Here is a 25,068-nt window from a genome sequence, read left to right on the forward strand (position 1 = left end):
TTTGCTTTCCTAACTGCCTGTGTATATTTTTTCCTAACTTCCCTGAAAAGTTGCATATCGCGGGGTCTATTTGATGCTAATGCAGTACACCACAGGATGTTTTTGTGCTGGTCAAGGGCAGTCAGGTCTGGAGAGAACCAAGGTGAAAGATTAGTGGAATCTGTGTGGGTAGCTGGACAGGTAGGATGACTGACAGTGAAGGTGAACAGGTGGTCACGTGTCAGGTGACAGAGGAATGGATGAGACTGAGGCAGGAATTCCTTTAACCATAAAGTGTATATTTACTGAGTAGTCTGTGTTGCATAACAAAGGAAACAAAATAACATGTATCCAATCAAATTCATAATCACAAAGATCAAATCATAAAAATCATTCATTATGAACATAATTAGGGGATTCAACAATCCAGTTAATTAATAAGTCAATAGTAATCATCCGTGAGACATTAGGCTCGTAACTATTTATCATAAATCATGAAAGAATACAAACAGTGAATAGTTATTCAATCTATAGTCCCCATTAGTTTGATATCAAAGTCGATCAGTTAGCAAACAATGACGTTTCTCATTTCACCCTTTCAATTGTCTTCATGTGTACATGTAATTAATTTCATTACATATTAACCATATCGATTGCATAATTGGCCTATGATGATCCGTAGGGCCGTGATCATTGACCATTCACATTACACCATATGTTTGAAGCGTGCGCTCCAAGCCGCGCTCCACGGTAATAACTTTAAACAATAACTGATGGCCCACTCTCCCGATCGCAACAGATAGTTCAGATGAAAGGTAACAGAGTCGGTGGACTTACGTGGATTCATGGACGCACAGAACTTCTGGAGCAGACGGAGTTAAGGAAGAGAAAGCAGCGAGATCAGGCGATGGCGTTTTACTCCTTTTATGGGGATGAGATCTGTCGGTCATTTCCACCTGATCTAATTAAAGCGTCCATGGCCCAGCTGAGTAAGTGGCCATGAATTAAAGGATTATTCCACCAACTCCATGGGCCTTTTCTACACAAGGGCTATATCTGTTCCTGGTTCAACATTTTTTGAATGGGGCATGCTTTTTCAAGATGGTAAGGAATACACTGACGGAATGAGGTCAATATCCTTCCAGGATACCCGGGCCAGGTCGATGAGAAAGGCCTGCTCGCAGAAGTGTTATAGGGAGCGTTTGACAGTGATGAGGGGTGGTCGTTTCACCGCAGACCCATTACGGACGCAGGCAATGAGGCAGTGATCGCTGAGATCTTGATTGAAAACAGCAGAGGTGTATTTGGAGGGCAGGTTGGTTAGGATGATATTTATGAGGGTGCCCGTGTTAACGGATTTGGGGTTGTACCTGGTAGGTTCATTGATAATTTGTGTGAGATTGAGGGCATCAAGCTTAGACTCTAGGATGGCCGGGGTGTTAAGCATGTCCCAGTTTAGGTCACCTAGCAGCACGAGCTCTGAAGATAGATGGGGGGCAATCAATTCACATATGGTGTCCAGGGCACAGCTGGGGGCAGAAGGTGGTCTATAGCAAGCGGCAACGCTGAGAGACTTGTTTCTGGAAAGGTGTATTTTTAAAAGTAGAAGGTCAAATTGTTTGGGTACAGACCTGGATAGTAAGACAGAACTCCGCAGGCTATCTCTGCAGTAGATTGCAACTCCACCCCCTTTGGCAGTTTTATCATGTCGGAAAATGTTATAGTTAGGAATGGAAATTTCAGGGTTTTTGGTGGTGTTCCTAAGCCAGGATTCAGACACGGCTAGGACATCTGGGTTGGCAGAGTGTGCTTAAAGCAGTGAATAAAAGAAACTTAGGTAGGAGGCTTCTAATGTTAACATGCATGAAACCAAGGCTTTTACGGTTACAGAAGTCAACAAATGAGAGCGCCTGGGGAATGGGAGTGGAGCTAGGCACTGCAGGGCCTGGATTCACCTCTACATCACCAGAGGAACAGAGGAGGAGTAGGATAAGGGTACGGCTAAAGGCTATAAGAACTGGTCGTCTAGTACGTCGCGATGGAGGAGCCTGTTGAAAACCCCCCTCGGGCAGATTACGTCTGTAGTCCAGTCGTGATGGATCGCGGGGCTCCATATTGGCAGTAAAAGGGGTCCAGGCCAATTGACAAAATAGGTATTGTAGCCCAAGGAGTGGCTGATGGACCTCTTCAGCTAGCCGGGAGATGGGCCTAGCATAGGTTAGCTCCAGGCTAAATTGGTGCCTGCTTCGGGACAGAGACGTTAGCCAGGAGTTGCCATTCGGATAGCAGCTAGCTAGCTGCGATGATCCAGATGAAAAGGTTCAGAGCTTGCGGTAGGAATCCGGAGATATGGAGAAAAATAAGTCCGGTATGCTCTGGTTTGAGTCGCGCTGTGCAGACTGGCAAGAGTTGTCCTCCTAAAGGTTAGCTGATGGCCGCTAGCTGACTACTAGCTAGTAGCTAGTTAGCTGGCTAGCTGTTGGGGGTTCCGGTTCTAACGTAAAGAAAATAGCAGAACCATACCACGTTGGGTGAGGCGGATTGCAGGAGAGTATGTGGAAGTTGAGGTTAAGAAAAATATACGAAGAAAAAATATATAAAAAGATATATACACGGGACACGACAAGACGAAGACAAAGACGTCTGACTGCTAAGCCATCTTGGATTACTGGTATTGGTATTATGGCAAGATCAGCTCAAATAAGCAAAGAGAAACGACAGTCCATCATTACTTTAAGAAAATTTCAAGAACTTTGAAAGTTTCTTCAAGTGCAGTCACAAAAACCATCAAGCTCTATGATGAAACTGGCTCTCAAGGGAAAGGAAGACCCAGAGTTACCTCTGCTTTAGAGGATACGTTCATTAGAGTTACCAGCCTCAGAAATTGCTGCCCAAATAAATGCTTCAAAGAGTTCAAGTAACAGACACATCTCAACATCAACTGTTCAGAGGGCGCTGTGTGAATCAGGCCTTCGTGGTCGAATTGCTGCAAAGAAACAACTACTAAAGGACCCCAATAAGAAGAAGAGACTTGTAGGACCAAGAAACATGATCAATGGACATTAGACCGGTGGAAATTTGTCCTTTGGTCTGGAGTCCAAATTGGAGATTTTTTGTTCCAACCACTGTGTCTTTGTGAGAGACGTGGTATGGGTGAACGAATGATCTCCACATGTATATTTCCCACCGTAAAGCATGGAGGAGGAGGTGTTATGGTGTGGGGGTGCTTTGCTGGTGATACTGTCTGTGATTTATTTCGAATTCAAGGCACACTTAATCAGCATGGCTACCACAGCATTATGCAGCGATACGCCATCCCATCTGATTTTAGCTTTGTGGGACTATCATTTGTTTTTCAAATTTGTTGGAAAAGCATTCCAGGTAAAGCTGGTTGAGAGAATGCCAAGAGTGTGCAAAGCTGTCATCAAGGCATAGGGTGGCTATTTGATGAATCTCAAATATAAAATATATTTATTTTTTGGTTACTACATGATTCCATATCTGTTATTTCATCATTTTGATGTCTTCACTATTAATCTACAATGTAGAAAATCGTACAAATAAAGGAAAACCCTTGAATGAGTAGGTGTTCTAAAACTTTTAACCGGTAGTGTATATTCCAGTCGTACTTTATCAATAGCCTTTTCAAAGTCAGCTATGAATACCAGGCCTGGTTTCCCAGATTTTTCATAGTGTTCTATTGTTTCCAGTACTTGTCTGATATTATCTCCAATGTATCATCCATGTAAAAAAAAAAATGTCAGACAATACCTTTTTAATTCTATGCGCTGTGCATTTTGCTATAAATTTTGCATTACAACACTGAAGTGTAAGGGGCCTACAATTTTTTAAATAGACTAGATCTCTATATTTAGTACGTGGGTCCTGTTTCAGTAATAGTGAAATCAGACCTTCTTGTTGAGCATCTGATAATCTACCATTTTTATAGGAGTGGTTAAACATGCTAATAACGATCCTCTGAGTACATCAAAAAAGGTTTGATATGCATCAAGTGGTATGCCATCCAGCCCTGGAGTTTTTGCGGACTTAAAGGCTTTAATTGCATTAATAAGTTCCTCCTCTGTAATTTGGCCTTCACATTAGTCTTTCTGTACAGCTGTTAATTTTACATTATTCATGGGAAAAATCCTTACAATTAACTTCGGTTAGTGGAGATGGAGAAAACTGAAATGAAAACATATGCTTAAAGTACTTTGCTTCCTCCTTCAAAATATTGTTTGGTGAATCATGGGTGACTCCATCTTTTGTAGCAAGTTTCAATAAATTATTTTTGGTATCATTTCTATGTTGAAGATAAAAAAAATAATTTGGTGTATTTTTTCCCATATTCCATCCAGCTCGCTTTAATTGTATAATATATTACACTTGATCTTTCTTGAATAAGTTCCTCCAGTTCTTTTTGTTTTTCCTCTGACTTATTCTGTTCCTCTCTGGAACAGTTTGAATTGTTATCTATCTGTACTGTTACTACCTCTATTTCCATTAATATGAACTCTTTTGACCTAAATTGCTTTTGTTTTAGATGGGTATGGCGTTGCATGGCTTCTAAAGGAACATTTAAAAGTGTCCCATACAATATGGGGTTCTGCTGTACCTATGTTATGTTGGAAAAAGTTTGAAATTCTTCTGTCCTGGTTAAAAACAAGTTGTCATCCAATCGGCTTTGATTACATTTCCAATATCCTCGCCCATGCAAAAATTCTGTCAGAGTAATGTTTATGACAATTATTTTATGGTCTGACTGCATTCTGTCCCCTATCAACTTTTTTTTTGAACTTTTGGTGTCAGTGAGAATGACATAAGAAATTAGTCAAGACGACTAGCTTGATTGAGCCTCTGCCATGAAGGTCAGGATATTTAAACCTCCATATACCCACTAGTTCCAATATATCCATGATGTTCGTGATTTCCTTAACCTCTAATTCCTCCCAATCCCGGATCCGGGAGCACCCCCATCAGTAAAAAAGCTGACTAGCATAGCCTAGCATAGCGTCACAAGTAAATACTAGCATCTAAATATCATTAAATCACAAGTACAAGACACCAGATGAAAGATACACATCTTGTGAATCCAGCCAACATTTCTGATTTTTAAAATGTTTTACAGGGAAGACACAATATGTAAATCTATTAGCTAACCACGTTAGCAAAAGACACCACATTTTTTACTCCACCATTTTTTTCCTGCATACAGTGAGGGAAAAAAGTATTTGATCCCCTGCTGATTTTGTACGTTTGCCCACTGACAAAGAAATGATCAGTCTATAATTTTAATAGAAGGTTTATTTGAACAGTGAGAGACAGAATATCAACAAAAAAATCCAGAAAAACGCATGTCAAAAATGTTATGAATTGATTTGCATTTTAATGAGGGAAATAAGTATTTGACCCCTCTGCAAAACATGACTTAGTACTTAGTGGCAAAACCCTTGTTGGCAATCACAGAGGTCAGACGTTTCTTGTAGGTGGCCACCAGCTTTGCACACATCTCAGGAGGGATTTTGTTCCACTCCTCTTTGCAGATCTTCTTCAAGTCATTAAGGTTTCGAGGCTGACGTTTGGCAACTCGAACCTTCAGCTCCCTCCACAGATTTTCTATGGGATTAAGGTCTGGAGACTGGCTAGGCCACTCCTGGACCTTAATGTGCTTCTTCTTGAGCCACTCCTTTGTTGCCTTGGCCGTGTGTTTTGGGTCATTGTCATGCTGGAATACCCATCCACGACCCATTTTCAATACCCTGGCTGAGGGAAGGAGGTTTTCACCCAAGATTTGACGGTACATGGCCCCGTCCATCGTCCCTTTGATGCGGTGAAGTTGTCCTGTCCCCTTAGCAGAAAAACACCCCCAAAGCATAATGTTTCCACCTCCATGTTTGACGGTGGGGATGGTTTCTTGGGGTCATAGGCAGCATTCCTCCTCCTCCAAACACGGCAAGTTGAGTTGATGCCAAAGAACTCCATTTTGGTCTCATCTGACCACAACACGTTCACCCAGTTGTCCTCTGAATCATTCAGATGTTCATTGGCAAACTTCAGACGGGCATGTATATGTGCTTTCTTGAGCAGGGGGACCTTGCGGGCGCTGCAGGATTTCAGTCCTTCACGGTGTAGTGTGTTACCAATTGTTTTCTTGGTGACTATGGTCCCAGCTGCCTTGAGATCATTGACAAGATCCTCCTGTGTAGTTCTGGGCTGATTCCTCACCGTTCTCATGATCATTGCAACTCCACGAGGTGAGATCTTGCATGGAGCCCCAGGCTGAGGGAGATTGACAGTTCTTTTGTGTTTCTTCCATTTGCGAATAATCGCAGAAACTGTTGTCACCTTCTCACCAAGCTGCTTGGCGATGGTCTTGTAGCCCATTCCAGCCTTGTGTAGGTCTACAATCCTGTCCCTGACATCCTTGGAGAGCTCTTTGGTCTTGGCCATGGTGGAGAGTTTGGAATCTGATTGATTGATTGCTTCTGTGGACAGGTATCTTTTATACAGGTAAGAAACTGAGATTAGGAGCACTCCCTTTAAGAGTGTGCTCCTAATCTCAGTTCGTTACCTGTATGAAAGACACCTGGGAGCCAGAAATCTTTCTGATTGAGAAGGGGTCAAATACTTATTTCCCTCATTAAAATGCAAATCAATTTATAACATTTTTGACATGCGTTTTTCTGGATTTTTTTGTTGTTATTCTGTCTCTCACTGTTCAAATAAACCTACCATTAAAATTATAGACTGATCATTTCTTTGTCAGTGGGCAAACGTACAAAATCAGCAGGGGATCAAATACTTTTTTCCTTCACTGTAGGTAGCTATCACAAATTTGACCAAATAAAGATATAAATAGCCACTAACCAAGAAACAACTTCATCAAATGACAGTCTGATAACATATTTATTGTATAGCATATGTTTTGTTAGACAAATGTGCATATTTCAGGTATAAATCATAGTTTACCATTGCAGCCACCATCACAACTCTCACCAAAGCGACTAGAATAACTACAGAGAGCAACGTGAATTACCTAAATACTCATCATAAAACATTTCTGAAAAATACACAGCGTACAGCAAATGAAAGACAAAGATCTTGTGAATCCAGCCAATATTTCAGATTTTTTAAGTGTTTTACAGCGAAAACACAATATAGCATTATATTAGCTTACCACAATAGCAAACCACACAACAGCATTGATTCAAGCCAAAAATAGCGATAACGTATAAACCACCAAAATATATTCATTTTTTCACTGACCTGCTCAGAATTCTTCAGATGACAGTCCTATAACATCATATTACACAATACATATAGAGTTTGTTCGAAAATGTGCATATTTAGCGGCACAAATCGTGGTTATACAATGAGAAAAGTAGCCAAGCTGACAACAAAATGTCGGGAGAAATCTTGGGAGAGGCACCTATTCTAATCGATAACTAATCATAAACTTGACTAAAAAATACAGGTTGGACAGCAAATGAAAGATACATTAGTTCTTAATGCAATCGCTGTGTCACATTTTTTAAATTAACGTTACTACGACATACAGCGTGCGTTAAAGCGAGACCGCACGGAAATTAATGGCGGATTATGCATTTTACATTTTTCAACAGAACAACGAATTAACAGCATAAATAGTTCTTACTTTTTGATGTGCTTCCATCAGAATCTTGGGAAAGTTGTCCTTTGTCCAAAAGAATCGTTGCTCGGTTGTAGAATGTAGTCTTCAACGTTGCAATTAGCAGTAAACATTAGCCATGTGGGCCAGACATCACCAACTCCCTAGAACGCAACACTAATAAATATCCGAAAATCGCAATATACTGACATAAACTGATATAACTCGGTTTAAAATAACAACATTATGATGTCTTTAACAGCTATATCGAATAAAAACAGAGCCGGATATATCTAAGAGCTATAACCGGAGCTTTCTACTACGACATGCCAAGGTCCTTCCTGCGTCAGAGCGAAGTGAACAAAGACCCTTCGTTCCCAAGCTATTTATAACCTCTCAGATCTGCCTAGAGACTCCATTTCAAATCTCACTATTCGCTGACATCCAGGGGAAGGCGTATGCAGTGCATCTCAACCAATAGAAGACAGGCAAATTAATAAACTGACCTGGGAACAGCTTGCAGAATTCTGCATTCTCACATCCTCATAGGAAAAATGCTCTAACTCGAGTTCTGTTTTACTCACAGATATAATTCAAACGGTTTTAGAAACTAGAGAGTGTTTTCTATCCAATAGTAATAATAATATGCATATTGTACGAGCAAGAATTGAGTACGAGGCAGTTTAATTTGGGAACGAAATTATTACAAAGTGCAAACAGCACCCCCTATTGAGAGGAAGTTTTTAAGTGCATGAGAGTGATAGTTTGTAATGTGATTTACTTTACAGCCCATGGAGGTATTTAAAACCGTATTATAATCTCCCACCATAATAATACAGTCTTGTAGGTTTGATCAATTATATATATATATATATATATATTATATATATATATATATAATTGATCAAACCTACAAGACTGTATTATTATGGTGGGAGATTATAATACGGTTTTATATAAAGCGTCGGTCATCATTTGGAAATCTAGGTTAATGAGTCAAATCTGTTTATGGTCCATCTACCTTGCGGCTCTGTTTGGACAATTTGCACATTCGGATCAAAATTATTATTAATTAATATCATCACCCCCTTTGAGTTTCCTTTCCCATGGGAGAAGTATATTTCGCTCCCCCAGTCCTTTTTCCACACAACTTCATCTAAAATTGTTGAATGAGTTTTCTGTAAATAATAGATATTATATTCCTTCTCTTTTAACCAGGTAAATATGGATCATGTTTTCTTATTATCTGCTATGGAATCAATCTATTGTCGTGGAAAATCTACATAGGGACATTCAAAGTCAATCTCAAATGAGTCACTGATTATTAACAGCAAGCTGGAGAGGTCACAGTCAAACTTAGATGCATAAAGTACCGGTCTGAAGTGAGCTCCCCCGGGGCAGTCCCGTTAGTTCTCGTACAGTATATACTGCTTACACAGACAAGTTATATTTGCATTATTTAGCTTATTCATCATTCATAATTAATTCATCATTAACGTTTGGTTCATGCATGTGACCGACCATTACCTCACGAGACTTCTTCTCTCCAAGCTGAGATATTGAAACTGTGATATCCATTTTGTTCTCAAAACAAGGTTCTGGGCGTGCTGCCAAATTGCAGATACTGATAGTGAGGATTCCTCCCAGGCACGTTTAATCAGTCACTTGCATGAACATAGAAATTGGTTATTAGAAAAGCACAAACATAACATTTTCCATCACACTATCTTTTCAGACTGTTAGAATATTTATCTGGTCAATATGTCAATGTATTATGTCTGTTGTTTGTAACAGTGTGTTATATGTGAAAATGTGATTGCATTATAATTGTATTTTAATGTTTAAGGACTCTTGGAAGATTAGTTCAAATGAGAACTAAAAGAGATCCTAATAAAATTAAATAAAATCAAGCCATTACAATTAGAACTGGCTATACTTATTTCACCATTTACCATGATGAGATACAAGTTTAAATTATACTTATCATAATATATGTTTGTAAATTTACCATTAAAAAGTACCATGATGATTGAGTGTCCATATAGCTGTACCATTGTATTTGCACTTTTACTGAGTAAACTTCCAATTGTTCTCCACTATTTCACCTGCTAAAACCTCCCCTCATCCGAAGTTGGTTTGTCATCCCAGTGACTGGCAGACCTCCCACTGTCCAGCTAGATCCTAAGGCCTTTGAGAGATTTGGGACCCATCCTTGAAAAAGAGCACCTACAGAAGAGAAGCAGAATTGAACTGCGTACTCCATCAGTCCTTGCATCAGTAGCCGTCAATGAATTTAAGAGTGATTACATTGCTCCAGCACCATCCCTCAGCTTTTTTAGCGAAACGGTGGCGGGGAGTACACTTTGCTATCGTTTCAACTTCTGATTGGTCATTTAAATGGCTTCAGAGAGTGCATAAAGTATAATGTGACCATGTGGAATCGCGCCCTTTCAGAAACATCCCACCAATTGTTTTTTTTATCTCGCTGTCGTGTGTAATTAAAGTTGCCTATATACTCATTTTCAAATGAGAGCTCGAATTAATGTGTTAGCTATAGTGCTTCTTCACATTCATGTTTCGATCAAGTCATTATGTTAAAAACATTGTTTATTTGATAACATTTTAACCACATGTCATGTCCTCACTCATCTCCATTTCCTGCTTCAACTTTTTCCACTGCCTCTGTATAGAAGACCTCCTGGACAGCCCTGATCCTCACTACATCGACATCCTTCACCCTGAAAGGGTACTCAAGGACTCGGAACGTGATTCCCACCACAATTGCAGCATCGTACACGCTCTGACTCTTCAACAACATATTTCTTCAGCCTGCACACAATTGACGTGTGTCCAAACTTTTTACAATTCTGGCATTGCGGTGGCTTGTACACAAACGCTTTCAAAGAATATGTTATATACCCCAACTTTACATGCGTCGGGAGCTCTTCCTCAAACAACCGTAAAACCGATAGACTTTCCTCCCTTTTCCCATCCACCACACGGGTCAAAGGACGTGCATCTACCACTCCTGGAATTCTCCCACTGAGCAACAGCCCCAATATCCAACGGAACGCCAGAGATATCACCTTTAACCAGCGCCCTGCTCTGAAAATCCATGCTCTCCACTTCATATGACACTGATTCACATGGTTAACTTGTTGAGCCATGATGCCTTCTCCTTCTGTTCTTCTGACACACAGGAAATCAAAACAAAACTACTCCTGGTCACTTTGACCGACTCCACCTTTCCTAATGCGTCCTTTACCATCCTCATGACATTAAAAACATAATTGTTTGACGAATCGCAATCCAACAACAAACTGATTTTAATTTCCGACTTTGGCCCTTTTTCATCATTCTTCTTTGTTTCTTCCATTCATTTCTACCATCTCCACTCGATGCGTCATCAAACTCAAATAGTGCTTCCATTTCCGCCATTGCTCATCGAAGCAAGCCCTGTTATGATGCATTTCCACCACCTACTGTACTGGCATATTTCATTCTGAAATATAATATTACGTTTTGTGTTAGAGAGAAATGTTAAGAAATGTTTAATCACTTATTTGTTTTTAAGTGTCATGTGATCCACTTGGGGTGTATTCTTGCACATCGTAGCAAATCATAGCAAACGTAGGAAAATGTTTTGCTGTGAAAACGAGAGTTTCTTATTGTACAAGTTCAGGTACGTCCCTACTGTCAAGCTGTCAGGTGTTGAGCCATCAAGAATAATAATTTAAATGACAGCCTACTGTACAAACACAATCTTTCTCCCTCTATTTGTGTAATAACACAGTTGTTCTTATTTGGCCCTCTGGGTTAATAAGCCGTTTTTAATGAGATCTGTGGAAATGAATCCCTCCCTTCACCTAAACTTCACCTATTCATTCTATTAAAAGGCCCAGTGGATAATAAAACGGTGTCAAAAACGAGTGTGTAGAGAATACAGCATGACTAGCATGCAGAATAGGATTGGGCCTCAGAGATGCCTTGAAAGAAAACTTTGATAGAGATGATCAAAGAACTCAGAGCTCATCTTCCCACATACACCACCTGAGAGACTCACTCATATCCATTTAGCCCCATATCTTTCCCATAATCACACACTGTCTGTGCATAAATTGAGGGGGGAGGAGGGTGGTGATGGAGGAGGGGTGAGGTTGGGAGGCAGGAAAGAACCAAGGAACATCTGGGGCATTTTGACTAGCTACTTGTCTGTGTTTGCCAGACAGTGCATCTCTGACCCAGCAGTGCAGGTGGGAGTCTGACAGGCAGGCAGATTATCTTCAAGGCAGCTCCAGCAGACCCCAGGTCCAACACTGAAAGAGCCATCAACAGGACACTGGCCGTGTCTCAAAAGGCACCCTGTTTCCTATAGTATGTTACTTTTTACCAGAGCCTTATGGGACATGGTCAAAAGTATTGTACTTAGTAGGGAATAGGGTGCCATGTGAGGCTCAGAATCTGTTTGCTGCCTCTGTGTGTTGCCTTCCTGCCTGGGCTTTAGAAGTGATGCACAGTCTCCACTTTGATCTCCCCTCTGTCTTAGACTGTCACAGTACAGCCAGCCTGTGTGATTATCATATGAAAGGTTGGTGTTTCTGATCATTCCCCGTCTGGCTGGGCCAGGAGATCCAGCATGATGCTTAATTGATAAAGCGGGAGATTAAACCTGTCAGGGGACAGTAGATAGTAGGAGAGGAGAGGTTCCTTCTCTCGGGAGTCATTCCACGTCAAAAAGCACAAGGAGGATTTCAACAGCCACCATCTCAGATTGTTCTGAAATAGTTTCTGTAGCTAGAAACAGATCATATTAGCATTCCTGAAACATTATTTTGTTGAAATAGAATTTTATGTCTAAGAAATTAAGCTAATTGATTGCACCCAAATAGGCCATTTTAATTTATAGGATTCATACAAACTTCAATAAATATAATCGTCAGAGTGGGGAAAGTTTTTTTTAACATTCAGCATCACTGCGTCTGTCACGCCCTGACCATAGAGAGCTTTTAATTCTCTATGTTGGCTAGGTCGGGGTGTGACTAGGGTGGGTCATCTAGGTGATTATAATTCTATGTTGGCCTGGTATGGTTCCTAATCAGAGGCAGCTGTTTATCGTTATCTCTGATTGGGGATCATATTTAGGCAGCCATTTCCCCTTTGTGCCTTGTGGGATCTTGTCTAGTTATAGTTGCCTGCGAGCTATACATTTAGCTTCACGTTTCGTTTTACGCTTTATTGTTTTTTCTTTGAGTTTCTCTTCCTAATAAAGAGGATGGAAACATACCACGCTGCATCTTGGTCCACTCCTTATAACGATCGTGACAGCGTCAAGGGATATAGAGTAGTCTTTCTAACAAAGATAACTACATATATTTGTGTATCCCTGGGAATAATCTGAATTCATGTAAACATTAGAGTTTTGAAAACTAATTGGAAAAGCTATTCAAAAGAGGACATTGTATTATTTCTTTGTACTCCCTGATGAAGGCCATTCAGCCGAAACACGTCGGATTTTAAAACGATGTTTTTATTGAACATGCCATACAAATAAAGGCATTTTAATTGTTTATATGAAGAGTGCCTTGGTCCTCCTTTCTTTTGGATGACCAATTCACCCCTTTTACCAAAGAGCACCTTCTGTCTACCAAAATGTACTATTGTGTACCTTAGTAGCGCTTCCCTTCATCCTCTTTCTACACACTGTATAGTGTTTTGCAATGGTATTGTGTTGGGTTGTGTTTAACGGTAAATGTCACTAATCATGTCCCACTTGGCACCGACATTGCTTCAACGTCTAGTTTTGATTCCCATTTGGTTGAGTTGACAACTAATGTGAATTCAACTTAAAATCAGCCAAACATTTCTCATTGGATTTAGGTTAAAAGTTGGGTGAAAAAAGACAAATAATAATGTTATTATTTTGGGGGGGTTTTCATATGAAAATTGCACCATACGGATAGCACTCTCAGAGAGCTGCCATTTGTTGAACTATTCGAGGAGAGTTGAGTTGAAGCGCTAGGTTGCTAAGAGAAGGAGAAACTGAATTGATTTCATTGAAGACTGACTTGACCACACAATTGACCAAACAATGTATTTTCATCATGAGCAAAAGCTATTGTTTTTCTATCCAAAGTTGCTAATAAATTGTTGTGATCCATTAAATAAACACAATAGACCAGAAAAATTGATAAAAGGGTGTGTCGGCAGTAGCAGGAACAGCGGCATCTAGTGGGCAAAACCACACTAATTTATTGTAGACCACTGATACTGTATACCAGTTGTTGGGGTGGGATTGGCATGGGGTGTGTGGTGGGGGCGGTGTTCAAAGGTGGCTTTTGTTCATTTTATTGGATTCCTCATGTCCTACTCAATGGTAGGAAGAAGTTTGGTCCAAATCGGATGTTGGGTACTATCTTTGTTGAATATTATGGAAATTCTATAAATTAAAAAAAATCCTTGCAGTGGTCAGGGAATGTTAAAAATTACAAAAAACAATTACAAAATACAGATATAAAATAACATAAAGATCAATGTATCAAAATAAACAACAAAATAATTGTATACTTGAATTTTGTAATGTATTTTAAAACACAAAAATAGATTTACAAGTAGCTGGACTGAACAGCAACAACATTCTCAGTAAAGGTTACAATTTTGTTTTACTTGCTATGAGTGTGAAATGTTTAAGCAATAAGGCACGAGGGGGTGTGGTATATGGCCAATATACCATGGCTAAGGGATGTTCCCAAGTACGACGCAACACAGAGTGCCTAGATACAGCCCTTAGTCATGGTATAGTGGCCATATACCACATCCACCGGAGGTGCCGTATTGCTATTATAAACTGGTTACCAACATAATTAGAGCAGTAAAAATACATGTTTTGTCATACCAGTCAGTCAGTCAATCAGTATTCAGGGCTCAAACCACCCAGTTTATAATTTTTTTATATCTACCTTAGTTGAGCAGGTCACTCTGGATAAGAGTGTCTGCTAAATGACCAAAATGTAAATATATATGTGAAAATGAACATACCAAAATGAACGGCAAAGCACACGGTGTAGGTTTTTCGGGGCGAAGCTCATTAAAATGATACTCAGCATGCTTTGCAATTGTTCATTTTTACATATACATTTATATTTAGTTAATTTAGCAGATGCTTTTATCACCCCATAGTGCCATCAGACTTCTGATACCAATGCAGGGGGAAAGGGGGGCCACAAAATGTGAACCGCTATTAAAATGGTATAGAAAAGTATTTTGTATTTTGAAAATACAAATGACAGTATTTTGAAAAATCTAAATACATTGGAGTGTATTTCAACCCAATGTAATTCAAATGACAAAATACTTGAAATACGTATTTCAAATACAACAGATATACTGCCCATCTCTGCCAGTGGTAAACAATCAGCTGAATACAATAGCAAATTAATTTAACACCAAGCAAATACATCGGCTGAATACAGATTGGCAAAAGTGAGTATATAAACAACATTATGAGAGGACTGGCAAAACAATGCAGTACCAGCTGCACCACTAATACAATCATCCGGCAGAAAATGCCATTTAAATAGTGTTGGTAACCCATATTTATAATTGAAAGAAGTGAATGTCCCGTTTCATGTGGCTGATTATTAGAGCCTGTTTCTATATAAAAGGATAGTGAAGTATACCATCAACACAAATACTCCCAGATCACTTTTCAAAATAACAGAGATTCTCAGCTGCCACTTAGGGGCCATAGAGATGGCAGTAAACTGTGCAGTGGACCATCTCTGGCTAGTGAAAAGGATATGCACTGCCAGACCATTTCTGAACACTGGCAACCAGAAGCATGGGAATGATGTGGCGGGCTCTGTAGGTGTCTTGAATAAGGAACATTGATGATTACTTGCCAGTCATATGCAGGCTTGGGACCCCATAATGTCATTGTGGAATTATGTTTTTAGACGTTTTATGAATACTTTCTGAAGGCACTGTAAATAGATAACACCTGGACATCAAACACCCCAAACAGTATGTCTGGCCTTATTTACGCAACAGTTTTATTACGAGAACACAGACAAATGGTAACGAGTTCAGTTAACTTTGTCACAGCATATAAAATAAGTCAGAGTTTGGCAGATTTAAATGGCTTCTAACCTCACAGTGCATTTACATTTTGCGAGTAGTAGTAGCACACTTTGTCACTTTTACAACCACATTTTCCAGGATTTCATGTGCCAGATTATTTTTAATGGGCATATACCACAGCTACAGTTAAATAAATCATCCAACAAAATGTAAGCTAGAAATGTTGCACTGTCTGCACTGACATGAAAGGCAATTTAGCCCATATATCTGAATAATGCATGTATTGTGGACATATTTTATACACCCTTTTAACCTCAAACTCTGATGCCCTCTGGTGGCCTTTTCTAAATGACACATAATATTGTATACTACCCTCATAAAGTACATTTCGGTTTCAAAACTATAAGTCCTACAAACACATGCTTAGTACTGTTAGAAAGGTAAGAACTGTGGGGTTCTGATCAATGTGACTACTACAGAGCCCAAGATACAGCAGGCCAAAAAACCCTGAAGTGTACTGTTTTTTTTATTAGTATTGTATTTGTTGTCCCCAACAGGAGATTTGAAAGTCTAGGGTTGAAATAAAATATGTCACCAATTACTGTTCCAAAATGTTTATTTTTTTAAACAAACAAAAAAATATGCAGATCTTTTACCTGATGGTGGTGCTCTAAACATGCACAAATTCCCATAGGAACACAGACATTTTAAAAGCGCAGTGCTTGTGCAACGTGCCATACCTTAATTTTTGTCTTACGTGAAAGGATGAGGAAGCTGAAGTCTCTACCGGTCCATTGATGTATATATATCCCCTGTCTGATTCCCAGTTCATCCACTAGATAGCAGTTGGAGATCACATGACGTCTCTTGGCCACTGGAAACCAGTTGAGTCTAGTTTGGGTAGTGAGTCATTTTGACAAAATGGCTGAAAGGATTTTCAAGCCTGACACCTTAAAACGCCCTTAGCAATCAGGGCTTTCAGGATATGTTTTTATACTGTATATACAATTGAAGTTGGAAGTTTATTTACACTTAGGTTGGAATCATTAAAACTCGTTTTTCAACCACTCCACAAATTTCTTGTTAACAAACTATAGTTTTGGCAAGTTGGTTAGTTTGTGCATGACATAATTTTTCGAACAATTGTTTACAAACAGATTATTTTACTTATAATTCACTGTATCACAATTCCAGTGTGTCAGAAGTTTACATACACTAAGTTGACTGTGTCTTTAAACAGCTTGGAAAATTCCAGAAAATATTGTCATAGCTTTAGAAGCTTCTGATAGGCTAATTGACATTATTTGAGTCAATTGGAGGTGTACCTGTGGATGTATTTCAAAGCCTACCTTCAAACTCAGTGCCTCTTTGCTTGACATCATGGGAAAATCAAAATAAATCAGCCAAGACCTCAGAATTTTTTTTTTGATCTCCACGAGTCTGGTTCATCCTTGGGGGCAACTTCCAAACGCCTGAAGGTACAACGTTCATCTGTACAAACAATAGTACGCAAGTATTAACACCATTGGACCACGTAGCCGTCATACTGCTCAGGAAAGAGACGCGTTCTGTCTCCTAGACATGAACGTACTTTGGTGCGAAATGTGCAAATCAATCCCAGAACAACAGCAAAGGACCTTGTGAAAATGCTGGAGGAAACAGGTACAAAAGTATCTATATCCACAGTTAAAAGAGTCCTATATACAGTAGACATAAACTGAAAGGCTGCTCAGCAAGGAAGAAGCCACTGCTCCAAAACTGCAATAAAAATCCAGACTACGGTGTGCAACTGCACATGGGGACAAAGATCACACTTTTTGGAGAAATGTCCTCTGGTCTGATGAAACAAAAATGTTTGGCCATAATGACCATCGTTATGTTTGGAGGAAAAGGGGGGGGCTTGCAAGCCGAAGAACACCATCCTAACCGTGAAGCACGGGGGTGGCATCATCATGTTGTGGGGGTGCTTTGCTGCATGAGGAACTGGTGCACTTCACAAAATAGATGGCAACTTGAGGTAGGAAAATTATGTGAATATATTAAAGCAACATCTCAAGACATCAGTCAGGAAGTTAAAGCTTGGTCGCAAATGGGTCTTCCAAATGGACAATGACCCCAAGCATACTTCCAAAGTTGTGGCAAAATGGCTTAAGGACAACAAAGTCAAGGTATTGGAGTGGCCATCACAAAGCCCTGACCTCAATCCTATAGAAAATTTGGATTTTCAGAACTGAAAAATCGTATGCGAGCAAGGAGGCCTACAAACCTGACTCAGTTACACCAGCTCTGTCAGGAGGAATGGACCAAAATTCACCCAACTTATTGTGGGAAGCTTGTGGAAGGCTACCCAAAATGTTTGACCCAAGTTAAACAATTTTAAAGGCAACGCTACCAAATACTAACTGAGTGTATGTAAACTTCTGACCCACTGGGAATGTGATGAAAGAAATAAAAGCTGAAATAAATCATTCTCTCTACTATTGTTCTGACATTTCACATTCTTAAAATAAAGTGGTGATCCTAACTGACCTAAGACAGGGAATTTTTACTAGGATTAAATGTCAGGAATTGTGAAAAACTGAGTTTAAATGTATTTGGCTGAGGTGTATGTAAACATCCAACTTCAACTGTATATCTATATATATATATCCATTCACTTTTTTTGTTGCACCCAATGAGCTAGATCAAAAGTGCATGTGGAGGATGCATACAATTTTAATGTGGATGGAGAAGGAAATGCATTGCTAAACAATGACCATCAGGGTGTACCCTTTCCATGCATATTAAATGTTTGCACTTTTGGTGACTTTGGTACGCCCCAAACCCAGTACCGGGTCCAAAACAACCACTCAGAGTTTAACAGGTTAAAAAATGTGATCTAAATGGTCTTTGTTTCAGGACACTGAACCATGGCTCCTGTTCATTAGAGGTCAAAGTGTTTCACTCCCTTGAGTCCAGCCATGACGCCCGTGTCATTCCCACCTACAGTTGTCCTGGCTCAACTAAAACTCCCCACTGCAATATTGGCACCCACAACAGAGGGCCACCGGAACACGAATCTGCATATAGAAAACCAGTTCATTGACAAAAAATCTATTGCAATCCCTTTCAAGTAGAATACATTACATCTAGTAATGTATGCATTCACACACAACACACTGGACAGCTTAACACATGGAGTGTTGCAATGTATTCAATGTTTTACATTCGGCATGCATTTGTCATGCAACATGAAATAAATATAATGTGGAAAATAAATACTGCTGAAGCCAAAGTAACACTTCTCTGTTCTACATTATGCGTCAAATCATTCTGACCTCAATAGCTAACTGCGCTCCAACCATTCATTAATATTTATGTCGTTTCACATCGCTTGGTGGGTTTAAAATGTTTAATTTGGCTCAGGGCCATTAAACAATTACGCTAAAGTGCCTTATACAGGTAACTGCCAAAATAAAGGAAACACCAACCTAAATAAAGGTCTAAATTCAATCAGATCAAGTGTTAAACGTAAAGAAGGCTGCATAGGATTTCTCTTCATGCGATTCCATGCAGCAAATGGCAATGTTGGTTTTAGGTATAATGCTGCGAGCCGCTTGTGGATTTTACAGCTTTAACGCAGCCCCACCTTTGACACCATCAAAACATTATCTATGAGGATTTCTGCTAAAGCGGATCTGATTGAATCAGGCCCAAAGTGTCTTAATGAGGCATTGGGCCACCACAAGCCAGAACAGCTTCGATTCACCCTGGAATTGATTCTACAAGAGTCTGGTACTCTACTGGAGGGATGCGACACCATTCTTCCACAAGAAAGTCCATCATTTGGTGTTTTGTTGATGGTGGTGGAAAACGCTGTCTCAGGCACCGCCCCAGAATCTCCCATAGGTGTTCATTTGGTTGAGATCTGGTGACTGAGATGGCCATGGCATATGGTTTACATCGTTTTCATGCTCATCAAACCATTCAGTGACAACCCGTACTCTGTGGATGGGGGCATTGTCATCGTATGGGTGCATAGCAATCATAGATAAAATAATAGGCAAAATTATTTATACATGACCCTAAGCATGCCCACATAAAAAAAATACTATAGTATACTATTGTATAAACACTACAGTGAATACTGTAGTATTTACTGTAGTGTACTGTAGTATTTACAGTAAACTATAGTATGAATACTGTAGTAAAATAAAAAATGTAGTATATGCTAGAGTAATTCATGTAATGTTTTTCTTGATTGTAATATACTGTAGAATTAACTGTAGTGTTTTTGTAGACATTACTGTAGTATTTACTATAGTGCAAAATAGAAATAGAGGCTTTCTCCTTCAGGAAACCTACTGGATAAATACTAAAAGAGCACATTTTCCATCTTCTGCAGGCAGGCATTGAGTTAAATGTATTTGACTAATGTGTATGTAAACTTCCGACTTCAACTGTACAGGGGGTACCGGTACAGAGTCAATGTGCGAGGGCACCGGTTAGTTGAGGTAATTGAGGTAATATATGCATGTGGGTAGAGTTATTAAAGTAACATATGCATAGATAATAACAGAGTAGCAGCAGTGTTAAAGAGGGGGTTTGGGGGGCAATGCAAGTAGTCTGAGTAGCCATTTGATTAGATGTTCGGTAGTCTTATGGCTTGGGGGTAGAAGCTGTTGAGAAGCCTCTTGGACCTAGACTTGACCATTTTTAGGGCCTTTCTCTGACACCGCCTGGTATAGAGGTCTTGGATGGCAGGAAGCTTGGCCCCAGTGATGTACTGGGCCGTATGCACTACCCTATGTAGTGCCTTGCGGTCGGAGGCCGAGCAGTTGCCATACCAGGCAGTGAAGCAACCAGTCAGGATGCTCTCGATGGTGCAGCTGTAGAGCCTTTTGATGATCTGAGGACCCATGTCAAATCTTTTCAGTGTCCTGAGGGGGAATAGGGTTTGTCATGCCCTCTTCACGGCTGTCTTGGTGTGCTTGGACCATGTTAGTTTGTTGGTGATGTGGACACCAAGGAACTTGAAGCTCTCAACCTGCTCCACTACAGCCCTGTCAATGAAAATGGGTGCATGCTTAGTCCTTCTTTTCCTGTGGACCCACAATCATCTCCTTAGTCTTGAACATGTTGAGGGAGAGGTTGTTGTCCTGGCACCACACGGCCAGGTCTCTGACCTCCTCCCTATATGCTGTCTCGTCGTTGATCAGGCCTAACATTGTTGTGTTATCGGCAAACTTAATGATGGTGTTGGAGTCATGAGTGAACAGGGAGTACAGGAGGGAGAACAGGGACTACAGGAGAGTACAATCACGGCGCAACTAGAGAACATTATCAACCCCTATGCTCTGTATTTTCTGCTGGCTGCCCCACCACCACAGAAAGCTCTGAGCTAAGCTGAAACACCTGCATTTTGGTGCTAACTTACTCAAGAAAGCAATTTTTATTAACTCAATGGTATTTTTTAGTTTTTTTCCATTGTTTTCAAACTGATATGTGACACGTATTAATGCTAAATTAACATGCAAAACAGGCACCCCACCCCCCACCAGAGGTGTGTGATCAGCCCCCTCCTGTACTCCCTGTTCACACATGACTCCAATTCAATCATCAAGTTTGCTGACGACATGACAGTGGTAGGCCTGATTACCAACAGCAACAAGATAATCTACAGGGAGGAGGTTAGAGCCCTGGCGGAGAGGTGCCAGGAAAAACACCTCTCACTCAATGTAAAAAAAAAAAAACTAAGGAGCTTATTGTGCACTAGAGGAGACAGATGAGGGAGCACACAGACTGGGCCTCAGTGGAGAGGGTCAAAAGCTTCAAGTTCCTTGGAGTGCACATCACTGAGGACCTGAAATGGTCCCACAACGGCGACACCGTTGTGAAGAAGGCGCAACAGCGCCTCTTCAACATCAGGTGGCTGACAATGTCTCCTGAATTAGCCTAGTGCGCATGTGTGCCCGACTGGGCGCGCATGCGCACTAGGCCCGAGCTCATTTTCGCTGGTTTTCCCTGGCTAAACTAGTTGGCTAGCTGAGCTATGCTAGTTTTTGTCCTCAGTGCCAAACTTCATAAATACTGCACCCTCAACTTCAAAACTCCTTTGCTAGTTATACAATCATGTAACTAAGAAGTTCACTGTATTGTTTTATTGAATAGTGATGACTGGTTTGAGATATCTGTCGTAAGACGATAAGCTACATGTTGTTTATCATTGCCCAAAATCACTTGCTAGCTAAGTTCCAACTCTGTGTTTGTCAATGACACTAGCAAGTAGTAGCTAACAGGCACATTGAGCAGCCAGGCCACCATCCGATGATCAGGTCAACTTTCTCACCATCTATTACCAGAGTGTGCGTCTGTTTGGCAGTGTTTCATATGAAATCATGTTACAAAACAGGTCGCGGGGGACACAAGATGCTTGTGAATGGGTTTTGGAATATTGACAAGTTGCAGTTGGGATACAAGTGTGCTCTGATCTTCTCAATTCTCAACTGACTGACACTATTAAACACATCAGCAAGTCTTATGTAAGCAAGTCTGAGGCGCTGTGTAATGGGCAGGTCTGTCTCACTGTCTGGAGGTTCTGGCTGCTATGATTGGACGGAGCGCACGCAGCTGATAGAGCGCAATCACCACAGCTACTTTCATGTTGGTGGGCACTGGGAAAGTGGGCATGATCATAATCCATACCAACCTTCCAGTAAGTCGTGATGAACTCACTTACAAAACTCTGTTTTAGACGAGACTGACTTTATGACCAAAATGATCCTATTTACACTTTGTAGTCAATTTGTATCCTAGAATTAAAGTTTCTGACTCATATCAATGCCACATAGGCTGTTTAAAACAGCTGACCTTTAAGGACCTCATATTGTAGCTTATAGATACCCCAACTGATGTAAAAAACTGAAATTAGGCAAACTATTAGAACTATCAGACTCCATGAAACTCTTCCTAAATATTGGTCACATGATTCGTTTTGTATATGGTTTCCTAGAAACAAGGGGTGGCTCAACTAACCTTTTGGCACATTTTACCCCACTCTCCCCTACTGTTGTTTAAAACAATTCATGTGCATAGCTTTAAAAACGCATCCACCCAGCACAGATGAGTCACTGTAGCAAGTAAATTAGAACCTAAATACCTAAACGTCCAAGCTCCATTGACTCCAATTACCATAACAGCCAACCGAAAAAGGGGTAGTGGACTAATTCAATAAGCTTGTGGAGTGAAAATGTAGCAGTAAAAAGCCTCCAGAATACTTTCAGTGTGAGTTATACCTGCACTGAGAGCTGGGCAGCTCGGGCAATTGCAACATATACATGATGATTATGTTGAAATTAGATTGATGTAATACCCTGTTAGTCAGATTAGGTCAATTTATTTAAGTTTAAGCCTAATTTCAATGTTTACCACTCTGGTGGTAATGACATGAAAACAGTACTGCTTGATTATAATTTTCAAATCAAATGCATATTCCACGGTGATTCCAAGTCACAATACATTGACAAATTAAGTTGAAACAACGTTGATTCAACCACTGTATGCCCAGTGGGGGGGTTTATTTGCACCAACTCTGCCATCCATTAGAGAAGTGATATACTGCACTACCACCCTTACACTCCTCTACAGAAAGACTCATTCCGATCGGCATTTATTTTACAGCCATGGTGTAGCGATGAGGGGTAAAAAATGTGACCGTGTTTAATTTATTTAAAAATAAACAACAATAGAATATGAATGGTAAAAACACTGAAATGTAATACAGAAAGTATCAAAACCACACATAATAAGACTATTGAGGCACAGTACAGATCCAAATCTAACATGACCTTTTTCTACTATAGCCGCGGGGTAAATCCTTTTGCTGTGTACAGAACAACAATCGTCTCTCCATTTTCCCAGAGCAGAGTTACATGCATTCAGCCACAACCTATTCAGAGCCATCCTCCAGACTTTACTGTACATTGCCAGCTGGATGCTATAAGGAACAGGACAGTGTTGTTAATTAATGCTACAAACAATCATTTATATTATCCAAGTTGGACAGCATGTCTTTTAAGGACAGTTTGCAGCAGTGAGAGATTATGATTATTATACCCTCCCCAGGAAAGGATGAGTCAGTCGTCAAAAAACTCCCCATTAATGACACAATGACAAACCGTTTTGATGAAAGATCTTCCAGAGTTAGTGGATTAAGCACATTTCTAAGCCTCGCTCCAAGGCCACATTTACATATGCTTCGCTGAGGGAAAATTGGCTAAATGTGACTCCAGTCATGATCTTCAACAAATGCTAAATGGAGCGTCGCGCCCTCCACTACCAATGTAGACGGTATCCTTATGCATGGCAAATGGACCATCACTAAATGAAATGGCCCCTAAAGAGTCAAATGTGTGATTAATGACATTTTTGGAAACCCAAGTAAAGATTTATGGATACTGTTGAAAAGTTACCACCTGGTATGTATTGTCTGGTTTATGTCTCCCTCCAGTGGTTGGTTGCATGTAGTACTACTAAACGCTGTCAGAAATAATACATTCTTCATCAAATAATCATTAAGTCTACATGACAGAAAGTCCTTAATCAAAGAAGCTTGACAATGAGCGAAAACAGTTTTGACATGCCAGCCGGACATGCCAGCTGGATCTACAGTAGGCCTTCTATATGCAGGTCAACATGCCAACTTGCATGTTTTTCCAGCTCTGTACACACAAGACTAATGTTTTAATTATTAATAAGTGACATTTCACGCTGATCACCCTATCTGACATGGCAGTGAGCATTTACGGAGTCACTTCAAGCGGAACAGCCGGCGTGAACGTGCAGTAGAGTGAACAAGTGAGCAGCTCTTAAAAACGTCCTTCTATGTTTCCAACCTCAGGGGACAACTTCCTTCTTAGACTGCCTGCCAATCACCAAGAAACAACAGAATATGCAGCATACTTAGGTGACGAGGAGACATCTGCTATCCTGGAATGCTGTTATCTGTTTACCAGACGCTTACAGAACAACAGGAAATCTTACTAATCCAAAGTATTATTACACACAATACATCCCCCCCGTAGACCTGCCGCTTGACAAAAGTAAAGACAAAAGACACACGTTGCAAATGATCATCTATTTGTACCAACTTTCAGGAAAATCGATGACTGCCTGCACAGGTTAAAAAAATTCTTCCACTGAATGATCCTTCTTCCTCTGGGTATCTTGATGGTAGACAGCACAGCAGCAGATGCATTTGTGCTATGCTGTGCTGAGGTGTGATGGATTGACGGAAAACGTGATATAAAAGCAGCTGGATTCAACTACTAAATCCCACTGATGTCAGAGTTGGTCTGAATCAGACCTCGGGCTTCCATCAACCTCTTTAAATAAAAATAAAGAAAATC

The 25,068-nt window shown here is 40.2% G+C and overlaps 1 non-coding gene across 1 annotated transcript; it reads right to left on the reverse strand.

Moving 5' to 3' along the window:
* Positions 1-19,999: 19,999 nt before the first annotated feature.
* Positions 20,000-20,052, reverse strand: LOC120045217. The gene has a single exon (XR_005476649.1). It is a non-coding gene; the product is annotated as a U7 small nuclear RNA (small nuclear RNA).
* Positions 20,053-25,068: the final 5,016 nt, after the last annotated feature.

The sequence above is a fragment of the Salvelinus namaycush genome, chromosome 3, assembly GCF_016432855.1.
Source record: "Salvelinus namaycush isolate Seneca chromosome 3, SaNama_1.0, whole genome shotgun sequence".
In the NCBI taxonomy this organism is placed as follows: domain Eukaryota; kingdom Metazoa; phylum Chordata; class Actinopteri; order Salmoniformes; family Salmonidae; genus Salvelinus; species Salvelinus namaycush.